The following is a 12,574-nucleotide window of genomic DNA, read 5'->3' on the forward strand; positions in this document are numbered from 1 at the left end:
AAAAGCCTCAAGTTCAGCCAAGGATTTATCTATGCCTCCAGGTACTTGTGTGAATTGAGTGAATTCCTCTCTTTACTACCACAGGTTAAGATCCTGTAAAGGAAAAGGCATAGGGCCAGTTTTTCCAAGGGGCTTTTACTTGCTCTATAATTCAGTCTTATTTTTTTAGGCAATCTAAAAATCGTCATGCCAGTCAAAGCCTTGGTAGAATAACTAGTGTCTTCAATTATGCCATGTTATAAAAAAAAATTCATGTTCAACTTATGCAAATAACTATATTGTCATAAATTAAAAATACTCACAAAATAGTTTCCAAAACTTGGAGAAATTAAGTTGAGAGAAAGGAATTAGATTTTAAATTTTGCTTATAACAGTATACTTTATTCAATTGTTAAATGCTGTAAATAGCTTAAAAGAAGAGAAAATTTTCTTGACTCTGAAAAACAAACCAAACAGAATCATCAAATGTTTCCAATAAAAAGTCAGAAAAGATTATTTCAATCTTCTGTTAGTTCAATCCATGCAATTAATTTCTGATCTGCTTGATATTGGATCACCAATCCTCATGAATACGTCAGATGTCTATGGGAGTCCTGGAAGTTTTTCTCTCTATTCCAATGGCACAATCTCTAAAATTATCAGAAACCTATATTTAAAGTACTCCTCAGTGTTCTGTAGCTAATTATAAGCCACTCTATAAAATAATCAAGGTAAAACAACAATTACAGATGACAAAAGACATAGAACAGCCATGGTTAAAGACAAAACTGACAGGGAAATTTGATTACTTCTGTGGCATACAATAATTTTACATAATGATATAAGTAATACTGATAACATAAAACAAGACATATCATAATCACAGGAGTCTCATATAATTTTGGAACCCATGTTAATAACATGTTTATATAAATATAATCCAAAGAAGGATAGATACCATTTCATATTTGACAATGCTTCCTGTATTATTTTATTATAGAAAGTAAGCTGAGTATGTCTCTCTTGCACTTCAGAAGACCTAATATCAAAAAACTAATGAGGTCAAAAGGACTCAATTTAGCATTTAATTTTGGAAAGTTTGTCATATATAAAAAGGTTAAAACACTTGATATCACAAGATAGGATTACAGGTCACTGTTTTACAAAGACATTATTAATTCAGCCAAAGTGATAACTCAAAGATTTCAAAAAGAAGCAAGACCCTTTATTCTTTGGGAAAGGAAACAATTTTCCAAACAGTAAGCCTTTATAAAGACTGCATGGGGCCAATTATATCCATCTATCAAATTTTACAAACAAATCTATTAAATTTTCATCATCTTGACCATAAGATATAATTTTTATAAACCTTTTAATAATCTTTTAAATTCTTTTTAAAGTGGGTTAATGCTCCAAGAAAACCTTGCTAATCTGAGATAGGGGCCCAGATGCTGGTCTTACATTAGTGTGCCTTTGATATTAATGTTTAATTTATAGAGAAACTCTAAACTAATTTTATCTCCCAAAATCAGCCCTTACAATCTGATGTGCCCACCTCTGCCACAATACTCCCAAGGCGTAGAGGGATTGAATAGTTTTAATTTCTGGCACTGTGTCTCATGAACAGTTTCTTTTGATTGTCATCTTCTACCAGGCCTGAAGATGAGGCTTTAACTGCTGACAGTGTTTAAGACTTGGCAGGACTTGGCATCCTTTTTAGTCCCAGGAATCAAAGCCCTGTAACTTAATAGCACTAGGACTTTAAAAGAAATACAGAAACTTACATGGATATAATAGCCTTAATTTTTTATCTCAGTTTTCCTAAGGAAATCAAAACGTAGTAACAATGACATAGGAATTATTTTGATAAAATGTAAAATTTGTTTGTTAGGCCACTTACCAAAAGATTAAAAAAAAAAAAAGCCTTCTGCAGTGTGAATGCTTTCCTTATGGGGAGTCCTTTGAGATAACCTGCAAGTCAGAACTAATGAAAATCGTACTTAGAAATAGGTAGAGTGTGTCCTGGGCCACAAGTGAAAATTTTTAGTTTCATAGAATTTAAAGCCAAGAGCACAGAATATTATACTGGAAGAAAACATTTCCTTTAGACCTTTAAAATGAAACACTTTCAGCATCAGGCCACAACAGCAGTTAAAACCTGAGGAAAAAGGTTACAGGAGCTGATGAAAAAGTTAAAAGAGACAGTTATTATCGCAGCCCTTTTCAAAGGGGAGAGAAAGCTGAAAACAGTGAGATGCAATAACATTGAACTTTTGAGTTAAAAAAATAATAGCCCTCGTAATTTTATTAAAAATAAATCAATACCTTAAAAATGTTGTTGTTCTAACCAATTCTTCAGTGTACTAGTGTTTTTTCCTTATCAATACCCAATCTTTAGAAAGACAATTATAAATAATTTCTTTTTTTTTTTTTTTTTTTGAGGCGGAGTCTCGCTCTGTCGCCCAGACTGGAGTGCAGTGGCCGGATCTCAGCTCACTGCAAGCTCCGCCTCCCGGGTTTACGCCATTCTCCTGCCTCAGCCTCCCGAGGAGCTGGGACTACAGGCGCCCGCCACCTCGCCTGGCTAGTTTTTGTATTTATTTTTTAGTAGAGACGGGGTTTCACCGTGTTAGCCAGGATGGTCTCGATCTCCTGACCTCGTGATCCGCCCGTCTCGGCCTCCCAAAGTGCTGGGATTACAGGCTTGAGCCACCGCGCCCAGCCAATAATTTCTTTTTAATTATAGCCAACTTGATCACATAAAGTTTCTCTCTTATGAATGCTCTTTTTACAAACTTTATTATAGCTTACAGAAACTATTTACAACATTCTTGGACCTCCTGTTGTATCCTAAATAACTCTCTTTCTTAAATAACCAGTCATTTTATTTTAGGGCAAAAAAATTTACCATACAAGATTCATTTTTTATAAAATTATTTTCCTTTTAGCCTTTCTTACCAAAATATCTTATTATATCTATAACTTTCTTTACATCTCTCTTATTTACTGGTTCCTTTTACCTTGTTTCAAAAATAACCATTAAATAACCTTTAAATTTATACTAAACTTATTTCCTTTTAAATAAGAACACACTTTTTAATGAAAAATGTTTCCCTATAATTTTTTAAAGAAATTGGAAATGATCAATTTAATGAATATCTATTATTTAACTCAATATAACTTTAGATTCTAAATTATGTGAGAAGTTTATTTGCAAGCATTTATTTCATTGCATTTTCCTAATCAATTAATCAATTGTATTTTTCAATAGTTTAACTAGATTGCTTATGAAAATTGTGATAGTCATCATTTAAAGTTATATCCCTATTAATCATTTTATAGCATGTGCATTTCAGGTATTTACCTCAGTAAGAATCTTAAGGTTAAAAAAATGGTGTATTTTACCAATATTCAAGATTTAGCTATTCCCATTAAACCCAACAATATTCAGTGCCTTATTTATAAAAAATTATACAAAAATAATTCTCTTATGGGCTGCAAGCTTTACAATCCTCATGCGAAATTTTGACAACTTTTAACACCTAACAGAGATAAATATTAAACTACTAGACCAATGAATCCAACAATAATGTACATTGATCATTCTGAATAAATTTCTAATTTTAATTTACCAATAATTTTAAAATCAACTTATTTATTAAAGATTTACTTAAGTAAACTTATAAAAGCATCTGGGCTTCTGTTTTTCTGATAAAGTATTTGATTTAAGTGCTTTTTTGTCTCTAAGCCAATTAAATATATAAAATTAAATTATATAGATTATATATAAATATATAAAATATATAATTAAATATATAAAAATTAAATCTAAAGAACTCTAATGAGCTCTTCTGCAATTAGAAACAAATCTAATTTCACAGACCCTGAAATTATTTAAGGCCCCTCATGCAGCAGATGGTGGCAAGAAGAAAGAGACAGGCAGAAGTAAATGGAGAAAACAGAATTTTGTTGACTGAGAATGGTAAAAAACGCTTTTTCTCAAAAAATAATATTCTAGAAGAGAAAGAAAGCATAACGGCCTTTTCAATATATACATATATATACACATACATATATATTATATATATGTATGTGTGTATACATATATATTTACCTTTTAAAATTTTTGTTTCTGTTTTTCTCAGAGATCCCTGTTCTGAACATACCCATGCACACACACATATACATCTTGGATCTTAGCCTTTAATTAAGCTGACATAATAATTGTGCTCTTAAAAAAATTCTTTTAAATCTCATTACCATATTTTGGCCAGGATAAACTGCTCATAGTTCAAATGAAACAAAAATATCAAACCAGAAAGGACTTGATTTAGGAACCAAACTCAGGCTGTCATGTGAAAAAACAGCAGAATCTTAGCTACTGAACTACAGCCATTGCTCTTTCAATTTGGCTTGGCTAGTAAAAGGTGGCCTTCTTATGTGAATAATGCACCTAAGGTAATCAAATTCTTTCTTTTTTTCAGCTGCATGATTTTAGCCAATTCAGAGACCTTGCTCCCCATAATTTGGAACTTTCCTTTGGATTTGACCAAATCCAGTAGAGTTGGCCAAATCCATTGGGAAAAAGACTGAAACAATTAAAAAAAAATAAAACCAGAAAGGCAGTTAAGCAAAACAAAAGATAGCACAGTCTATAGGATTACTGAGTACTCTATTGGTAAGGAGAAATTAAGACCAGCTACTTATTAATCTTAACTTTTAGCCATTACGGAAAATTTCCAGTACAAAACCCCAATTCAGCTACTTACCTAGGAATGGGGCCCAGGCTGAAGACTTGTTTGTACATTTCTCAGCCTTGCTCTGTATGTAAAGCCAACATGTTATGTTCAGCTCATTGGAGCACCTATTCTATTTAAATAGAATGAGAAGTTGTTCACTATAGAATTGCAAATGAAAGCTAATTAGGTTTTTTAACCAAATTTGGTGTAATTTTGTCTTTTGACACGTTTTCTCATGTCTGAAACTTTAGGACTCTTTATATATTCTGCATAAAAGACTTTTGTTTGGCATATAATTTGCATATATTCATGTAACTCCACATTTGACTTTTTATTCTCTGATCTGTGTATTTCCCAAAGTAAAAGTTTTAATTTTGAGGAATCAAATTGATCACTTTTTCCTTTATGAATCATGCTTTTGGTGTCATGTTTAAGACCTCTTTGCCTGATTTCAGGTCATCAGTATTTCCTCCTATATTTTCTTTAAAAGCATTATAGTTTTTGGTACAACATTTGAATCTATGATCCACTGTGAGTTAATTTTTGTCTAACGTGTGAAATTTTGGTGAAGTTTTTTGTTAATAACATATGAATATTCAATTGTTCCAATACCACTGATTGAAAAGCCTAACATTTTTCTAATGAATTGTCTTTACTCCTTTCTAAAAATCTCCATTGGCCATGTTTGTGTGGGTCTATTAAAAGACTCTGCGTTCTATTCCATTAATCTATATGTGTATCCATTAGCCAATTCCATAATGTTTTCATTACTGTAGGCTTATATTACATCTTAAAATTGAGCAGTATGATTCCACCATGATTTTCTGGGTTTTTTTTTCAAAATTGTTTTAACTATTCCAGATCCTTTGCCTTTCCATACACTTTTTGAGTCAGCTTGTCTACATGTATAAAAATTCCTGCTAGTAGTTTGACAGCATTGACTTTGAATCTACGGATAGCTTTGGTATAGGTCACACATCTCCACTGAGTCTTCCAGTCCATGAAGAGAATATGTTCATATATTTACTTGGACCTCTTTGAATTGTCTTCATTAGCATTTTGTCATTTCTCCACACAGATAGGGACTTATTTTATTAGTTATATAGCAAAGCATTTTTTTCATGTATTAAAACTGATCTTTTAAAATATGTTTTCCAATTTTTATTGTCCATTTTTTTCCAGTTTAGCCTATAAGAATCTTGAAGTCTCTCTTCCATTGACACAAACAAGTAAAAAGCTGAATAAATTGAAAAAAAAAAAACAACTTTTCTCAGATTTGCTTAGGGAACTGAGACCACAGGGAAAACTACCAGACCAAAGCCAAAGAAACAGGCAAAATACAGTCACACCTTGGAGACAAGAAGTCCAGGAGCTGAATACCCAAGAACAAGTACCAAGATGGGAAAACCTCATCTCTACAAGATAAATGGCTGGAGGCTCAGTATTGGCAAGTTTGAGAGTTCTTGGGGAAACTGTGTTGAGGGGACTACCATCCTTTCCAAAGTCTTCTCTCGAGGAGCACTGTCAGGTTTTCTCAGTGAAGACCAGGGAAAAATCTCTTCCTACTTCCTGTCAGGAGTTTGGAAATAATTAATTAGAAAATATGCCCAGAGTGTTCTGTTTTTCTTACCAGGGCCTGAACTCAAGAGAAACTATTTTTCCAGAGTCTAACTTGCTGGGTTTTTTTCTAGACTTTAACCAACCTGTGGGAAGGGAAATATCCAATTACAACACCATCCAGCCTTTTGTGTCTTCAAGGGGAAAACAAAACTGAGAAGCACTAGTGAAAGCTACAGCCCGGGGCACACTGATTGAAGCCTGACATCTAGTCATAGAAGGATGGAACATTTTCCCTCCCTCCACAGCTCACTGCCACATCAACAAGGAAATGAAAGTGAAAGAACTGTACATGCCAGATCATAGTGAGCAAGTCTCCGAGGAAAACCAAACACAACCAAGGAGGAAAAATGAAGGACGCAACAGGGAGGTTTAGCCTCTGACACCTACAGCTACCGCAAACAGTAAACACAGATGAACACAAAACCTCACACTAAATGCCTACTTAACTCCATTCTTTTTTTTTTCCGACCATTGTTTTTAATTTATGAAATCAAGTTGAACACACAAGAAGCCTATAAACACTGCAATACAGAAAAATTAAGCTGCTGCATGGAATTCTTACTCCAAAACAATGCAAATCTGCATGAGGTCTCTCCCGCTATGGGTGTGAGTGGAAGAGAGGGAGACTTTTTTTACCTGGGGTTGATGGTGGAGTGAAACACAAGGGTGGGAGAGGTTTTGCAAATAGCCAGAGAACAGAGAGCAATGTGCAGTCACTAACACACTTGACCAGGGCAGTTAATTTGCACTTGTACTTGGCTGTGGCTGTTCCGGCTGCAGCTCCTTTGGCTTCTTTGTCTTCTGCTGCTGCTTGGAGAGACAGCTTAAAGCAGACTCGCTCTTACTTGGGGAAGACACAAGCAGGGGCCGCTTGCCAGACTGAGTGGGATACTTGGTTTTCTGGCTCTCCGTAAACAGAGGCTGGGAGAGCAGGTGGCGCAGCTCCTTCTTCAGAACCTTCATCTGCTTTTGTCTGCGACGCTCTTCTTGCTGGTCAGCTTTTCCTCCCTTATACATGTCTTCTTCCAGCTCAATCTCCAGGGCAGCTACTGCCTGCTCAATCCAAGAGTTGTGCAGGCAAGCCTGGAAGTTCCGATACTCAGATTTCTCAATCTGTCGAGCTAAACGGATTCGTTCCTTGACCACGTCCATGTATTTTGTCTGCACGGGGAATAGTGGGATGTCCTCATCTTTCTTGAGGGTTTTGTAAATCTTCTTAAAGTTGATCACATCCTCAGGCCCAATGAGCATCAGGCCGAGGACTTCATTGCCAGCTCGAGCAGTTCGACCACTTCGGTGGACATAAATCTCCGAGGTACGTGGGACCTGGTAATGGATGACATGCTGGACTTTAGGAATATCCAGACCCCGAGCTGCCACATCTGTTGCCAAGAGAACACAGTCTTCCAGACGGGCAAACTGCTCCAGGTTTCTGAGCCTCTGCTTCTGGTGCATACAGGCATGTAGGGTCAAGGGCATGATATCAAGGACTTTGAGGAGCCCAGAGAGGCGTTTGATGCAGGAGATGCTGTTGGCAAACACTAAGCTGCAGCCTGGATACTGCATCAGGAAGTAGTGCAAGTAGAAGTCTTTCTCATCAGTCTCACAATGGATCTTGGTCTCTGTTAGCATCTCCACCGTGGCCTCATTCTTTGTGAGGTCAATGACCTTGGGCTTGCCCCTCATGCCAATTTTCTGCATTAGAAGGTCAAGTTTGGCTGTTTTGTCCATTTTCTTGGTGTGCTTCTTATGAAGGATTCGAGCAGGAGCCTGATGCACCAGGGTGAGTGTGGCAGAAAAAACAAGTGTTTGTCTCTTGGGGTTGTATTGGGAGTCATTGAGCATCTCTAGCAGCTGTGAGAGCTCAGCAAAATGGCCTTTCTCAACCATCCGGTCAGCCTCATCCACCACCAGGCACCTGAGCTGCCGAAGGTTCCTCAAATGATAATGCTCTTCTTTAATTCATTCCCACAGCCGGACTGGAGTGGCAACCACAATCTCAGGACGACGGCTCAGCATCCTCTGCTGTTTCTGCGTGGGCATTCCACCAACCAAAATAGCAGTTTTAATTCCTGTAAACCTGGCCACAGCATCAATGTGCTGTTTGACCTGGACAGCCAGCTCTCGAGTGGGAGTCAGAACCAGTCCAAGCAGAGGACGCTTTGGATATGCCTTACAGGTGGCGCTTTTGTCATCCAACTCTTGTTTTAGATTTCCGGTCTGCTCTTTATCAAGATTTTCCTCCTCATTCTCATTCTGTTTGGGAACAGGCTTCTCCCTGATCAGGGAAGAAGGCCCTTCACCAGCATCATCGTCACCAAAGAGCAACACCTGGTCTGAGCCAGTGCCTCCAGTATTGGCTCTGGCCTCGGCTGCAGTATCACTGGGCGGTGCTTCACTCTCAATTATAGTATCATCAGGCAATGCTTCAGACTCAGCTTCAGCCTTGCCTGGTGATCCAGTCTCAGCTCCGGCCTCAGTTCTGGTCTCTCCAGGTGATGCTTCAGTGTTACTTGGAGGAGGGGCAGCATTCCTCTTCTGCCACTGCAACACTGCATGAATCATTGGGATGGCAAAGGCAAGAGTTTTCCCACTTCCTGTCTCAGCAGCCCCAAGGATGTCCAGTCTGTCACGGATGGCAGGTGCCAAGGTCAGGGCTTGGATCGGTGTGGGTGCAGAGAAGCCTAGAAAGCTGAGTGCTCAGAGAACCGGCCTGGGAACAAACAGGTCCTTCCAAGCTGACACATCTGCCTTCTGATCATGAACTTCAGGAATCCGTGTCTTCACTTTTTTGGGCACCTTAACAGCAGTGCTCTGAGAAGGCTCCAACCCTTTTTTCCCTTTATTTTTCATCTTTTTTGGAGCAGTTTGGACCAGGTTTTCTGATGTCTTCTCTCCCGCCTCTGGATCATCACAAACCATGCCATCTCCCTGGGCCTCCAGCTCAGAATCTTTGACTTCAACCTCTTTCTGGGTACTGGTTCCTTCAGTTGCTACATTTTTACTTTTCTTCAACTTGATCTTTTTCTTTGGTGAGCTGGACTCTCCCTCCTCCTCTTCTTCTGAAACAGCTTGTGCCTTTCTCTTGGGTGCCTCCTTTGAGAAGAGACTGGAGGGATTCTTGGCAGGAGAGACCAACTGGTAATCTGTCAGTTCCTCAAAGCATACCAAATCATCCATCTGTCCATCTGCAAACATATTTGGGTCAATCTTCACTTCCTTCCATTTTCCCACAACTTTGATTCCCTTTGTCTGAAATTTGCCATAGTTTGATGGCTTTGGCCTTGATTTTGTGTCCTTCAACTTCATGGTTGCGTGTGGAGATGCCACGGCAGCTCTGTTGGTCTCCGGTCAGGAGCCTCAGAAACTGCCGCTGTACCTCAGCTGCCAACTCCATTCTTTTTATCTATTCCATTACATCAAATTTGCAACAAAAAATTTCAAACCATAATACACAAGAAACACAGTGTGAAGAGAAAGAGCAATCATTAGAAACAGACTCATATATGGTAGAGATATTGGAATGATCTGACTGGGAATTTAAAATAACTGTGAGGAATGTGCTGAGGGCTATAAGGAAACAGAAGATAATGTACAAGAACAGATAAGTAATATCAGCAGAAGGATGGAAACTGTAAGAGTCAAAAGGAAATGCTAAAAATGAAAAATATCATAGCTAGAATGAAGAATAACTTTGATGAGCTGAACAGCAGACTGGACAGAGCAAAGAACACACTCAGTGAATCTGAAGAAATGGCAAGAGCAACTTCCCACTTTTATTGCCAACACATGGAAATATTATTATTGTATGTTGAGCTTCTATCTTGTGAGCTTGCTGCACTTACTTATTGGAGAAGTTTTTGTGCAGTTTCCTTGGGAGTTTCTGCATAGACAGGGCATGTCTTCTAAGGTTAGAAACAATGTTGTATAATATGTTCCATTCTGGGTCCCTCTTATTTATGTTTCTTGTTTGATTTCACTGGTAAGAATCCCACTACAATGCTAAATAGGAGTAGTGAAAGGGGAAACCCTTTTCTTGTTTCTGTTCTTAGGAAAAGGCATTCAGTCTTTCACTGCAAACGTTGATATTTGCTCTAGGTTTTTTGATATATGTGCTCTGTCAGGTAAGTTTCTTTCTACTTCCGGTTTTCTGAGACTTTTGATTATGAATATGTTGTATTTTCTCAAATGCTCTTCTCTGCTTCAGTTCAGATCATCATAAATTTCATTAGTCTGCTGACATGGTAAATTATATTGATTAATTATCAAATATTGAACCAGCCTTGCATTTCCCAGATAATTCCCACTTTTTAGATGTTGCTGTACTCTATTAAAAAAGGTTTTGATGGAGATTTTCACATCCGTGTTTATAAAGCATATTGGTCTCTAATGTTTTCTTTCGTGTTTCCTTTTTTGTTTGTTTGTTTGTTTGTTTGTATTGCTGGCCTGATAATATCATAGTAATTTTTTTTTTTTTATACTTTAAGTTCTAGGGTACATGTGCATAACGTGCAGGTTTGTTACATATGTATATTTGTGCCATGTTGGTGTGCTGCACCCATCAACTCGTCAGCACCCATCAATTCATCATTTATATCATGTATAACTCCCCAATGCAATCCCTCCCCCCCCCATGATAGGCCCCAGTGTGTGATGTTCCCCTTCCCGAGTCCAAGTGATCTCATTGTTCAGTTCCCACCTATGAGTGAGAACATGCGGTGTTTGGTTTTCTCTTCTTGTGATAGTTTGCTGAGAATGATGGTTAACAGCTGCATCCATGTCCCTACAAAGGACGCAAACTCATCCTTTTTATGGCTGCATAGTATTCCATGGTGTATATGTGCCACATTTTCTTGATCCAGTCTGTCACAGATGGACATTTGGGTTGATTCCAAGTCTTTGCTATTGTGAATAGTGCTGCAATAAACATACGTGTGCATGTGTCTTTGTAGTAGAATAATTTATAATCCTTTGGGTATATACCCAGTAGTGGGATGGCTGGGTCATATGGTACATCTAGTTCTAGATCCTTGAGGAATTGCCATACTGTTTTCCATAATGGTTGAACTAGTTTACAATCCCACCAACAGTGTAAAAGTGTTTCTATTTCTCCACATCCTCTCCAACAACTGTTGTTTCCTGATTTTTTAATGATTGCCATTCTAACTGGTGTGAGATGGTATCTCATTGTGGTTTTGATTTGCATTTCTCTGATGGCGAGTGATGATGAGCATTTTTTCATGTGTCTGTTGGCTGTATGAATGTCTTCTTTTGAGAAATGTCTGTTCATATCCTTTGCCCACTTTTTGATGGGGTTGTTTGTTGTTTTCTTGTATATTTGTTTGAGTTCTTTGTAGATTCTGGATATTAGCCCTTTGTCAGATGAGTAGATTGCAAAAATTTTCTCCCATTCTGTAGGTTGCCTGTTCACTCTGATGGTAGTTTCTTTTGCTGTGCAGAAGCTCTTTAGTTTAATTAGATTCCATTTGTCAATTTTGGCTTTTGCTGCCGTTGTTTTTGGTGTTTTAGACATGAAGTCCTTGCCCATGCCTATGTCCTGAATGGTACTACCTAGATTTTCTTCTAGGGTTTTTATGGTATTAGGTCTAACATTTAAGTCTCTAATCCATCTTGAATTAATCTTCGTATAAGGAGTAAGGAAAGGATCCAGTTTCAGCTTTCTACTTATGGCTAGCCAATTTTCCAAGCACCATTTATTAAATAGGGAATCCTTTCCCCATTTCTTGTTTCTCTCGGGTTTGTCAAAGATCAGATGGCTGTAGATGTGTGGTATTATTTCTGAGGACTCTGTTCTGTTCCATTGGTCTATATCTCTGTTTTGGTACCAGTACCATGCTGTTTTGGTTACTGTAGCCTTGTAGTATAGTTTGAAGTCAGGTAGCGTGATGCCTCCAGCTTTGTCCTTTTGACTTAGGATTGTCTTGGCAATGAGGGCTCTTTTTTGGTTCCATATGAACTTTAAAGCAGTTTTTTCCAATTCTGTGAAGAAACTCATTGGTAGCTTGATGGGGATGGCATTGAATCTATAAATAACCTTGGGCAGTATGGCCATTTTCACGATATTGATTCTTCCTATCCATGAGCATGGTATGTTCTTCCATTTGTTTGTGTCCTCTTTGATTTCACTGAGCAGTGGTTTGTAGTTCTCCTTGAAGAGGCCCTTTACATCCCTTGTAAGTTGGATTCGTAGGTATTTTATTCTCTTTGAAGCAATT

The 12,574-nt window shown here is 37.8% G+C and overlaps 1 pseudogene across 1 annotated transcript; it reads right to left on the reverse strand.

Moving 5' to 3' along the window:
- Nucleotides 1-6,929: 6,929 nt before the first annotated feature.
- LOC104664513 lies at nucleotides 6,930-9,728 on the reverse strand (annotated as a pseudogene). The gene has a single exon (XR_748284.2). The product of XR_748284.2 is annotated as an ATP-dependent RNA helicase DDX24 pseudogene (transcript).
- Between the last annotated feature and the right edge of the window lie 2,846 nt (nucleotides 9,729-12,574).

The sequence above is a fragment of the Rhinopithecus roxellana genome, chromosome 7 (genome assembly GCF_007565055.1).
Source record: "Rhinopithecus roxellana isolate Shanxi Qingling chromosome 7, ASM756505v1, whole genome shotgun sequence".
Classification (NCBI taxonomy): domain Eukaryota; kingdom Metazoa; phylum Chordata; class Mammalia; order Primates; family Cercopithecidae; genus Rhinopithecus; species Rhinopithecus roxellana.